Source organism: Monodelphis domestica, chromosome 1 (genome assembly GCF_027887165.1).
Source record: "Monodelphis domestica isolate mMonDom1 chromosome 1, mMonDom1.pri, whole genome shotgun sequence".
Taxonomy (NCBI): domain Eukaryota; kingdom Metazoa; phylum Chordata; class Mammalia; order Didelphimorphia; family Didelphidae; genus Monodelphis; species Monodelphis domestica.
Genome location: NC_077227.1, coordinates 389453682 through 389465732, shown reverse-complemented (window position 1 = coordinate 389465732; position 12051 = coordinate 389453682). Strand labels below are relative to the sequence as shown.

General features: G+C 38.0%; 1 protein-coding gene across 6 annotated transcripts in view; it reads left to right on the top strand.

Moving 5' to 3' along the window:
- The window catches only part of UIMC1 (ubiquitin interaction motif containing 1), a 193473-nt gene that overhangs the window by 27204 nt on the left and 154218 nt on the right, over positions 1–12051 (top strand). For 4 of the 6 annotated variants that reach the window (XM_056811650.1, XM_056811651.1, XM_016423023.2 and 1 more), the window contains 2 exons: positions 1386–1489; positions 3821–10247. The gene's annotated coding sequence lies outside the window, so the exon portion shown is untranslated. The remainder of the gene's footprint in view (positions 1–1385; positions 1490–3820; positions 10248–12051) is intronic. The other 2 variants (XM_056811652.1, XM_056811653.1) reach the window with 2 other exon arrangements.

The following is a 12051-nucleotide window of genomic DNA, read 5'->3' as shown; positions in this document are numbered from 1 at the left end:
CAAAAATATTCATAGCTGCGCTCTTTGTGGTGGCCAAAAACTGGAAAACGAGGGGATGCCCATCAATTGGGGAATGGCTGAGCAAATTGTGGTATATGTTGGTGATGGAATACTATTGTGCTAAAAGGAATAATAAAGTGGAGGAATTCCATGGAGACTGGAATAACCTCCAGGAAGTGATGCAGAATGAGAGGAGCAGAACCAGGAGAACATTGTACACAGAGACTAATACACTGTGGTATAATCGAACGTAATGGACTTCTCCATTAGTGGCGGTGTAATGTCCCTGAACAATTTGCAGGGATCTAGGAGAAAAAAACATCATTCATAAGCAGAGGACAAACTGTGGGAGTAGAAATACCGAGGAAAAGCAACTGCCTGACTACAGCAGTTGAGGGGACATGACAGAGGAGAGACTCTAAATGAACACTCTAATGCAAATATTATTAACATAGCAATGGATTCAAATCAAGAAAACATGTAATGCCCAGTGGATTTACATGTCGGCTATGGGGGGTGGGGGGGAGGAAAAGAAAAAGATCTATGTCTTTAATGAATAATGCTTGGAAATGATCAAACAAAATAAAATTTAAAAAAAAATGGATAGAATTCTTTCTTATACGTCCTCAGGATTGTCCTGAATCCAATTTTTTGCTACCACAATGAATGTGACTATGAATATTTTTGTACAACCCTTTTTATTATCTCTTTGAGGTACAAACCTAGTAGTGGTATTGCTGGATCAAAGGGCATGTATTCTTTAAATTGCCTTCCAGAATGGTTGGATTAATTTACAACTCTACCAGCAATGCATTAGTGACCCAATTTTGCCATATCCCCACCAACATTTATTATTTTCCTTTACTCTCATATTGACCAATCTGCTTGGTGTGAGGTGGGACCTCAGAGTTGTTTTGATTTTCATTTCTCTAATCATGAGGGATTTAGAACATTTTTTTCATGTGATTATTGATAGTTTGTCTATTCATGTCCCTTGACCATTTGCCAATTGGGGAATGACTTGATTTCTTCTACATTTAACTGAGTTCCTTATACATTTGAGAAATTAGACCTTTGTCAGATCTAAGCCATTTCTTAGGTTATTTATCCTTAAAAGATTTTGGGGGTAAGAATTTTCTTTTAGGGGCTTAGTAGCGATGTCTGTCAAGGAGGATGGGGTTGTGTAACACTTACAAAAGGCATGAGTCACATGCACAAGGGTTGCTTCTCTGGTGATGGCAGTAGGGGTTGAGTTGGAAGCAGAGTCAGTGGCCGAAGGTGGCAGAGCTGTTATGCTCAGACCCATTTCCATCTAGGTCTAAGGGGGGGAGATAGTGGTAGTGGTGTGACTGCTTGACCCATGTTTCCTCCATTTCTTTCCTTAGGATATTTTGCTGCTTTAGGATGGTGTGTGTAAATGTGTGACTTTGTCCTGGCATCATCAAGTTGACAGTGTAAAGGAAGAACTGGACCATATTAAAAGTTAGAGGTGAGATCTTCAGTATGTTGGTTGAATCCTCTATAGCAGTGATGGTCAAGCTTTTAAGCTGAGTGTCATGCTTTGCCCCCCACCCTCACCGCCCAACTCCCCCCTTGCCCCAGACAAGGGAAGGAGGAAGCATTTCCATTGGGCTGCTGGGCAGGGGGGGTGAGTGATAAGAGGTGGGGGAGGAGAGTGGCCCATGCTTTGCTTCCCTCCAGTTCTGCTGCCTGTGAGTTATGCTCCCTTCAAACCTAGCTCCTTTCCAGCCCCACCATGAGAATCACCTTCACCATAGACTCAATAGACTGCTGTCCTTACTGCACCCTCATACAACATGTGAACCCCCAGTGCCTCACCCCAGATAGGGGAAGGAGGAAGCACTCCCAATGGGCTGCTAGGCAGAGGGAGGGGTGAAGTGAGGAATGTCCTCAGTTGCATGGAGAGGGGGTGGGGAACAGCTCTGCCCTGTGTCCCTCTGAGTTTCTAGTAATGAACACTGGCAGGTGACTATAGGCATGCTCACAGAGAGGGCTCTGTATGCCCTTTTTGACATGTGTATTAGTGGGGAAATTGAGAAGGAACCAGAGTTGCCAGATACTTGGGGAATAAATATAAGGTAGCACCATTGCTTCCTTCCCTTCCCCCAAGCAGAGCTGTTAACTACAGAGTCAGGTCTGACTAGAGCTGAAAGGCTTAGTGAAAATCACCCTCAGCCTCCATTTTCTTTAGGTGATGTACTTTGTAATTTCCCCTCCTAACACACTGAATATGATTGAGCCTTTAGAAAAAACCCAAAATATCTGTTTATTTGGATAAAAGGGTTGAAGTATAATGATGATAGAGGAAAACAGGAAGTCCCTAGCTATTCCCCTTCTACAGATGATCTTAGGGGTTTGAATCAGGGAGTCTTCTTTAGAATAGGCTCTGATTTTCCCCCAAGGGAAAAGTCTCTATCCTAAAGGTATCACCAAGGAAATACAGGATCTTCTGTTTCTTAGGCAAAAGGATTAAGGGATGTATGTAGTCTTCACAGTAAGGGTTAGTTCCCCCTCGCTTCAGACCAAGAAGAAAAGAAGAAGAACCTTTAGCTTCCCAACTGCTTCTCCTTTCAGCTTGGCTGGAAAGTTCCATCCCATCCCCTGATGGCAGCTGGATTCCATCTCATCTCTTCCTGAGACAGTTTTTTTCCAATCCAGTCTTTTCCATTCCTTCTGGCCTCTCCCTCTTACACACATGCATGCCATAGGTTTGCCATCGCAGCTCTATAGAAAATTTAGAGACACCAATGTGAATTACACAATGACCAGACTTGGAAGGCTTGTGGTCTGTAGAAGTACCCATGCTAATGAACACATAGATTCATATAAGTACTGGGAACCCACTCCTGTTGATTCAGAATTATTCAGCTAGAAATACAGAAAGATAAAAGATATTTTTATTAGAGGCATAGAGTTCACAAAAAGCATTTTTCATGCACTGTAGATAGATCGAATGCTGAAAAACTGTGCAATGGATTTAGAAAATAATATCCCCTGAGTCCAATTAAATGCTTAAAATAGTTTTCAGTTCTCTTCCAAGAAATGCATTCAGAACTGTAGTCCCTTGTGTTTTAATAGTATGATTCTTGGCTACCATGCTGGATATTTATTTTTAGTAGTCTTAATTCTTACCTGTTCTTTGACCTACCTTATATATGATATGCCAGGCAATACCAAGACCCAGGATCCTGTTGGGGACTGACACTACTAGAAATAACATGTGTTTACCATTTTCAGTCTCTTCCCTGTATTTGATAAATGGGCACTTGGGGGCCATCTTCTAATAAGCGTTCCACTGTGCATTATTGCTGTGGAAGACAAGTGGTCCCAGGGGAACATCCTTGCTAAAGGACAGAAAGTAGCCACAGTGGTAGAAGGAAGGATTTCAGAATTTCCTACTTATTATATTGTCAACTAGTCAATACAAAAGGCTATATATCCTTTTCTCTTTGAGTGAATTAAGTCATATGCATCCCTTAATAAAACAGTTGCTATAATGCAGAAGGCAAAATTAAGAAGAATCAACCTGAAATGGATAAAGATAAATAATGTGGAATCTTCCTAGGAATCACCTCTGGCCCTCTGAAATGATTAAGAAGCTCAAGTTACTCCTCTCAAAACAGAGAGATCCCACTTCACAGTGTAAACTAGCATAGACAAAGCTATAATCTGGTAAACTGTAACACATCTAGAAAATGCCAGTTACTTTGGGAATTTATAAGGGAATGTTGAAAAAGGAGAGCTGAGGAATCACTTAATTTAAATAATAAATAATGCTAATTTGTTTCTTTTATTTTAGACAAAAAAAATTTGAGTAGAGAAGGCAATTCCCTGAGCTGTGCTGGACTGATGGAGATGAAGGTAGTATTAGTGGGCATAGGGCAGTCTTTGGAATCAAAACTTGGGTTCAAGTGCTTCCTCTGACATACAATTTGACAATGGGTAAGTCACTTGGCCTTTCAGTGCCCTAGGTAAACGAAGAATTACAATGTGGATGGGTTGATGAGTAGAATATTCTTGGAGTTTCCACAGCAGGAGTCACACATACTATGAAATATCAGGCCACATAAGATGATGGAAAATACACCAAGGAACTTCCCCTCTCTTTTTGTCTCAGTAGATATAAATACTTGGAGAGTGCCCTATGCAGAGATGTTATATATTTCAGAAATGTTTGGTGCACACCATAGCTGTGGGTGTAAATCATGACCTCCCTACAAGTTAGTAGAAGATCTTTATGAGTTGTCATAGCTAAAAAAAATTGCTTCCTTGCTGGCTAATCTTCTGGCGTTATATGTTTCTCTGGCTGTAACCCAATTGACTCTTAGATGTCAATGTGCACTTCTATTTCCTGGCCTGTATTTGAAATAAAGTTTGATAGGTCCCCTCTAAGACTTGCACTGGGCTAGCATTATAGCTGTTAGGAGTCCAAGGTTATTTCTTTTCTTTTCTTTCGTTCTTTTTTTTTAATCCTTACTTTCTCTTAGTATCAGTTCTAAGACAGAAAAGAAGCAAGGGCTAGGCAGTTGGGGTTAAGTGACTTGCCCAGGAAGTGTCTGAGGCCAGATTTGAACCTACATTCTCCTAACTCCATGCCTGGTGCTCTTTGCACTGTGCTTTCTAGCTGCCCTTCCAGGGTCATTTCCAGGTCATGATGAGGCAGAATAGGACTTTTGTGGAGATCCAGGTTTATCATGGCTAATAAACATTTATTAAGCTCCTACTATGTGCCAGGTACTAAATGACTTAAATGCTGGGGATACAATAAAAAAATAGTCCTTTCCCTCAAAGAGCATACCATTTAATGGGAGAAGACAGTACACCAAAGGAAGCTGAAAATGGGAGGAGGCACCCTACTCAGACATGGTGGAGAAGTCATCTGGGAAGTCTCAAAGCAGTTCAGCCAGATAAGAAATGAGTTGCGCTCTCTCCTTAAAGAGAGAGTTGGCTCTGCCCTCTAATCAGAGAGGCAGAGGATGGTGATGTGGTAGATCACTCATGGTAAATCAGTAAATTAGAATTCTGACTTATAAGTTAGTTTTTTTAATCAATTTTATTAATTTGAAATTATCCATAGAGTTTGAACATACTTGGTTGAAATGATAAAATAGAATTTCTGACCCTAAAAATCTAAGCTTCAGAAACTAGACCCATGATGACCCCACTGAGGTACAAACACCTAGTGAGATCCTGTCTAGGACAAACAACTAGCCTCTATTTGTACATCTTGATTATAAGCCCATATCAATAAACACATCATGTCAGGGAAAAACTTCAGCTGGTGCCTTTATTATTCTCTCTGCCCTCCTGCCTTACACTCAGGGACTGGCCAATAACCTGCTACGCAAAACTAGCCAGCAGTGACAAGATGCTGAGAGTGAGAATTCGTCTTCTCTACTGACATTTATTGAGTATGTGTTTATATGATATGGTGCAATGAATGAGGTGTCCTGAAAAGTGGTATTTCTTGACCATAATCAAATATCAGCATCTTTCTCTTTGTTTTTTTTTTCCAGTTTTGTTTTGCTATGATTTCATTGGCTTAGGGTGTTCTCCATTGAGAAAAACTATATACATCCATTTAGATCAGCAACTGTTTTATAATTGATTGTTATGAGAGAGACACATGACATAGTAGACATGGAGTGGTAGATTTGGAGTCAGTTAATTCTAGGTTTGAATCCTATTCCAGATCTGAAATATGATCCTGGACAAATCACTTAAACTCTCTTAGCTTCAGTTTTCTAATCTGCAAAATGAGGATATCAAACTGTGGTCTTCAAGGACCCTTCTTGGTCTAAATCTGTGATTGTATGATGTTTAAATTGATTGACATTACTGAGAACTTAAGTGAATTGCCCAGGGCCATTATGTGTTAGAGGTGGGCAATGAATCTAGAAGTTTTTGATTCTAAGCTAGCTCTCTATCCATTATACCACCATGTCTCACTAGCATTTTTAGATTAGAAGTAGAAGACTGTATTATATGAATGTTTGAGACCTGTTACACTTCCTAATTTATGGAACCTAATTTGATGTTTAATTTGTGTTTCTGGTTATGGCTCTCAGTTGGTTGCAAGGATTTAAGCTAGAACAGCCCTGGGATATCTGGATTACCACAGGAAAGTGTAACCCAGGACTGACTCATTCTTTTAATTGAGACCAGAGTAGTTCCAGAATGGTTTCATTCCTTTGAGGTTCTCTTAAATTAAAATATTACCTTAAGAGTCCCAGACATAATAGAACAAAGAAATGACTCAAACCCTAGGATTAACCCTGAAACCAGAAAGCCATATTGTCACACTAGGCAGAACTTTTATTTTTTTTTAATTTGGAAATTTTTATTTAATTAATTAATTTAGAATATTTTCCCATGGTTACATGATTCATGTTCTTTCCCTCCTCTCCTCCCACCCCCCTCCTGTAGCCAATGAGCAGTTCCACTGGGTTTTACATGTGTCATTGATCAAGACCTAGTTCCATATTATTGATATTTGCACTAGGGTGATAGTTTAGCGTCTACATCCCCAATCATATCCCCATCAACCCATGTGATCAGGTAGTTGTGGGCAGAACTTCTAAAAAGACAGTTGTTTTGTGAGAAATGTGAGGTAGATGATAAGGAACAGCTCTTGCTGGGAATGGAGGTATTTTCATTCCTTAGAGTAGGAGCTAATCTTGAAACAGTAGTTTTTACCCTTCAAAAAAAAATTGTCCTTTCCTGCCTCTTTTTATGTAATAGTTTTCTTGGAGTTCCCTTCCTTCTGTTCCCTCTGACTGTTGAAATCATAGTCACACTTCAGATCAAATGCTTACTTTCTCATCAAGCATTGCCCAGGAACCATATGTAGGATATCCACTTCACATGAGGCATTTTGCTAGGGATAAAAAGAGAGACATAATGCAGACTCTGCTCCTACAATTCAATAGTAGGGAAATGACATTTATATATATATATATTCAAATAATCATGCCAGGTACTTAGTAGGTTCTTAAATGCTTATTGATTAATGAAGTAAATGCAAAGGAGAGAGCCAACAAAAGTTCATGAAAACTGTAATAATGGAGATAATTTTCAGATGGGGGTAGTGGTGGTTGGGATCAAGGAATACTTTAAGCATCTGAGTTGGTTATTGAAAGAAGAGGACATATTAATGAACTGAAGCAGGTAGCAGAGGAACAACTTTTTGGGGAGGTAATGTTGTAGAGTGGAAAGAGCATTAGACTTGGACAGAGTATGAATTTTGTCTGTGCCAGAGATGGGATTCTAGGCAAGTTTCCACATCTGTAAAACAATGATAATATTGCTTTTACTAACTTATGAAGTAAATAAATCTTGAAATGCTATACAAAATATAGGATTATTATTCTAATGAATTGGTAGTAGAGTACAAAAATCTGCAAAATTGGGAGAATTGGTTCTATGACCCCCTTGAGTAAAGGACTGATGTTGTAGTGCAGATAATTTAGAAAGTTGCCCTAGTCATAGCAAATATCTCACCTTTCCTGCACCCCAACCCAGGTTCCTCTAGACTCAGACTAGGCTTTATTTTTTTCCTTTTTTTCCTTTAGTAACACACTTAATATAGATTTTCCAAAGTTATATGATTCATATTATCTCCTTCCCTTCTTCCCTTCCCCTTCCTGGAGTTGGCAAGCAATTGAATATGGGTTATATATGTATTATTGCACAAAACACATTTCCCATATTCTTCATTTTTGTAAGTAAATCTTTTTTTGGTAATTTTTTTGGAAATGATTTTTTGTAAATCTTATAAAACCCAAACCATAAATCATATACCTAAGTAAACAAGTGATAAATCATATGTTTCCATCTGCATTTCTACTCCAACAGTTCTTTCTCTGCAAGTGGATAGTATTCTTTTTCATAAGTCCCTCAGAATTGTCCTGGGTCATTGTATTGCTATTAGTAGCAAAGTCTATTACATTTGATTATCCCTCAGTATTTCAGTCACTGTGAATAATGTTCTCCTAGTTCTGGTTATTTCACTCTGTATCAGTTCATGTAGGTCTTTCCAGTTCAGACTAGACTTTATATTTTAAAAAATCACTTGCATGTAATATTCCATACATCAATCACAAAATTAACTAATTAATTTGCTCCCGTTGAGAACTCCAGGAAAATCTCCAAAAATATACCTATATTGACTATTTCCTGTTAAGATTCTTATCTTGCCCTTTTGTGTGACCCAAACAAGAAAACATATTTCCATTGTAATTTAGAAGAACTTTACTGGGAGAAATAAAAAAGATAAAGCAATAAAACTCAAAGGGGCAGAGCATTTCTCTGGAAAAGAATCACCCCTTATATATGCCTACCCAGAATTTTTCTCTGTCTCTACCTTAGAAGTCTTAAAACAATTGCTATCTGTTTAAGACCTATGCCCAGTATGACAATTCATGACATTCCTTGCATTTTTAGAGTGGTGGTTATTTCCTCTTAACCTCTATTTGTGTCCCAGAGTGTGACGGTTCAGGTAGAAACCAGAGGAATTGGAAGAGAAGATCCCCCTACATAAATATAGGGTCTAAACTAGGAATATATGCTATGGAGAAGGGAAGAGGGGAAATAGAAAATAGTCCAATTTGGCTGGCAGGTAGGAGAATAAAGTAAAATATGGTTGGAAAAGTACCTTGGAGCCAAATTATTGGATGACAGAGGTGAAGCTTTGAATATCAAAACTGAGGGTTTAGAGGCAGCCCAGGTAACATAGTGTATAGTGCAACAGGCCTAGAGTTGGGAGAACTTGAGTTCAGATGTGAAAATCACTTCACCCCCATTGCCTAGCCCTTTCTCTTTTTCTTAGAATTGATACTAAGACCCAAGGTAAAGATTAAAAAAAAAAAGGTTAAGGGTTCATATTGTTATTTAATTTCACCTGGGCCTTCACAGTTGCATGGTAACTTTTTTTTTTCTTGATTGATTCCATTTTGCATTTCCTACTACTTCTCTTCCAGACCTTCTTCTACCAGATACACCACTCCTCCTCCTTCCTTTTAGTAGAGGGATTCATTTCATTATTTGAGAAAAATGAAGCTGAGCTTCCTCTTCTCTCCCAATCTATGTTCCTCAGGTCATCTCAAAATCACCCATTATTCATGCTTCCTTTTCCTCAGAATCTGAGGGAGAGATGGTTTTCTCCATGCCAAGGCTTCTATTTATGTTCTTGAACGCTAGTAGCTGTTAAAAGAAAAATCCTGTTTTTTTGTGTAATTGAAGAAAAAAATAAAATATTATGAAATCCTTTTAGAAAAAATAAGAAAAATTCTAGTTCAGACCTTGTTCAAATAAAGGCAAATAAAGGAAGTAAGTCAAAGGAGTTTAGTGGCCCCCTCTGGTATGAAGCAGTTGGAATGGGTTATTTTTTTTTAATTGTTGGTTATTTTTTTTTCACTCATGTCTAACTTTCCCCCCATTTGGGGTTTTCATGGCAAAGATAATGGAGTGGTTTGCCATTTCCTTCTTCAGGTCATTTTATAGATGAAGAAACTAAGGCAAGTGGAATTAAATACCCAGGATCATGTCGTACTAAGTGTTTGAGTCCAGATTTGACCCCAGTCTGGCACTCTATCCACTATGCCACCTAGGTGGAGTGGGACCAGTGCTAAATCAATGCTCCAGCCTACTTTATAGACAGTAATAGAACAATTTACATATAAAGGTAAAACAGTTGAAATTGGTGGAGGTGTTCTTGAAGAGGGGAGACAAGTGCCATCTCAGTGCCTCCCACTAAAGGTATCATTGGGAGATAAGATGAATTCTTAGATGATGGGATTAGGAGACCTTACCCTTTCTTGCAGTCTGCCTGAGAATAGCACCTAATGGTTAAAATATGGGGAGTCACTGAGACTGTATTTTCCCTAGTGGCCTGATTTTATGTAGAGCTTATTCCTTTAATCATCTCCAGAGTCTTTCTTGTAATCACCTTCTCTTTATCCACAGGCTTCTTTTTCTGCTGTCTACAAGCTTATACAGAGGCAACTAGGTGGCACAATGGATAAAATTCTGGGCCTAGAGTCAGGAAGACCTGAGTTCAAATTTAGCTTCAGATGCTAGTTAAAAGTTCTATTCCTTCATGGTTAGGTAGAGAAGAGAGAAGAGGGAGGACAAGATAATACATTCTTTTTAGGCTTACCCTTTCATTTCAGCCATTTTTCTTGGGACAATGCTGAAACTCTCATAATGAGACCTCACCCTAACTTAAGGTAATTATACATTACATTCCTAAAACCTCCTCCTATGCAGGACTGTATAACCAGACAATAACTATTTGTCCATTTATCACCAAATAGTACCAAGGTTCAAAGTTCCCCACTTAAAAAAAATCTAAGGTTCTATTTGTGTATAAAGATGAGTGGTTGTGGGGGGAAAATCTAAAAGCAGTTTATGCCCATTGTCTCTGATGGCTATTTCATTGCTTTCCTGGCCTTTTCATACATAAATTAGCCATGAAAAATTTCACATCTTTTGCAGTGTAGAAAATGATCAAATCTAAATGGGGATGACCATTTACAAGGTACAATGTAATCTGGATGCATCCTTATATCTCATTGCCTATAATCATCCAGGTTCAGTACAAGGCATATACTTTGTACATAACATTTGCTATGTGCTATATTATGCATCTTATAATTAAAGACCAGATATAAAATGTAGCAACCAAGCACATGGCATGTTTATAGTAATAGTACATAATGCAGTAAGGAAACAGTACACATGAGAAAATACGCTATAATACAATATAGTCAAATTGAAAGCATATATTATATATACTATTATCAATGAATTTTGTCAGACTACATGAGTACTTTCCCCATTTTTCTTGATGTATCATAATTACATCTGGCCACTTTTAAATTGTTTTAAAGTTTATTTATTTAATTAAATAATTTAGAATATTTTCCCATGGTTACATGATTCATGTTCTTTCCCTCCCCTCCTCCCAACCCCCTACTGTACCCAACAAGCAATTCCACTGCATTTTACATGTGTCATTGATCAAGAGCTATTTCCATATTATTAATATTTGCACTAGGGTGATCATTCAGAGTCAACATCCCCAGTCATATCCCCATTGAACCATGTGATCAAGCAGTTGTTTTTCTTCTGTTTCTACTCCCACAGTTCTTTCTCTGAATGTGGATAGCATTCTTTCTCATAAGCCCCACAGAATTGCATTGCTGCTAGTAGAGAGTCCATTCCATTCGACTGTGCCACAGTATATTTGTCTCTCTGTACAATGTTCTCCTGGTTCTGCTCCTTTTGCATCAATTTTGCATCAATTCCTGGAGGTCGTTCCAGTTCACATGGAGTTCCTCCATTTCATTATTCCTTTTAGCACAGTAGTATTCCATAAAACTCTGGTCACTTATTGAAGAGTCCTGATAGTTATATTTTGACCTCCTTAGTTTGTGGATGGTCAACTATTGACCACCTGTAGTTGTGATTGCCTCTCTCCACATATTCCCTCACTGACTAATATAAACTTTTAACCCTTTGCAGTATACTTTTTTCTTTTTTTAATTTTAATACCAAATTCTATTTGGTATTAAATTAAGCTAATTTAATACCAAATTTCCACATAAGTTTTCTGAAGTTATATGATCCATATTGTCTCCCTTCTTCTCTCTCTGTTCCCAGACTGACAATTAAGGTGTTACCATGATACATGTGTTATCATGCAAAATATACTTTTGTAGTATATTCTAATAATCTGGGAAATATGCCTTATAATCAGTTTCTAAGTACTTCCTAAAGCTTATATGGAATTTTTAGAAGGGTTGGGTAAGTTAATGAAATCAGACACTTTTTTTGTCTTTCTCTTCCTATCTCTTGGTGAATACTTCACATCTCCTCAAAATATCATAACATCTTGTAAAATAACCTCAGTATTTTGGGGTCTTAAACTTTATGGCACTCCTTTATAAAATGAGGAGTCCTCTGTGTTTCTTTTGTATTGATTTTTTGTCCTCTTCCTCTTTTAAATCAGTACTCTTAATATGTTAGTTG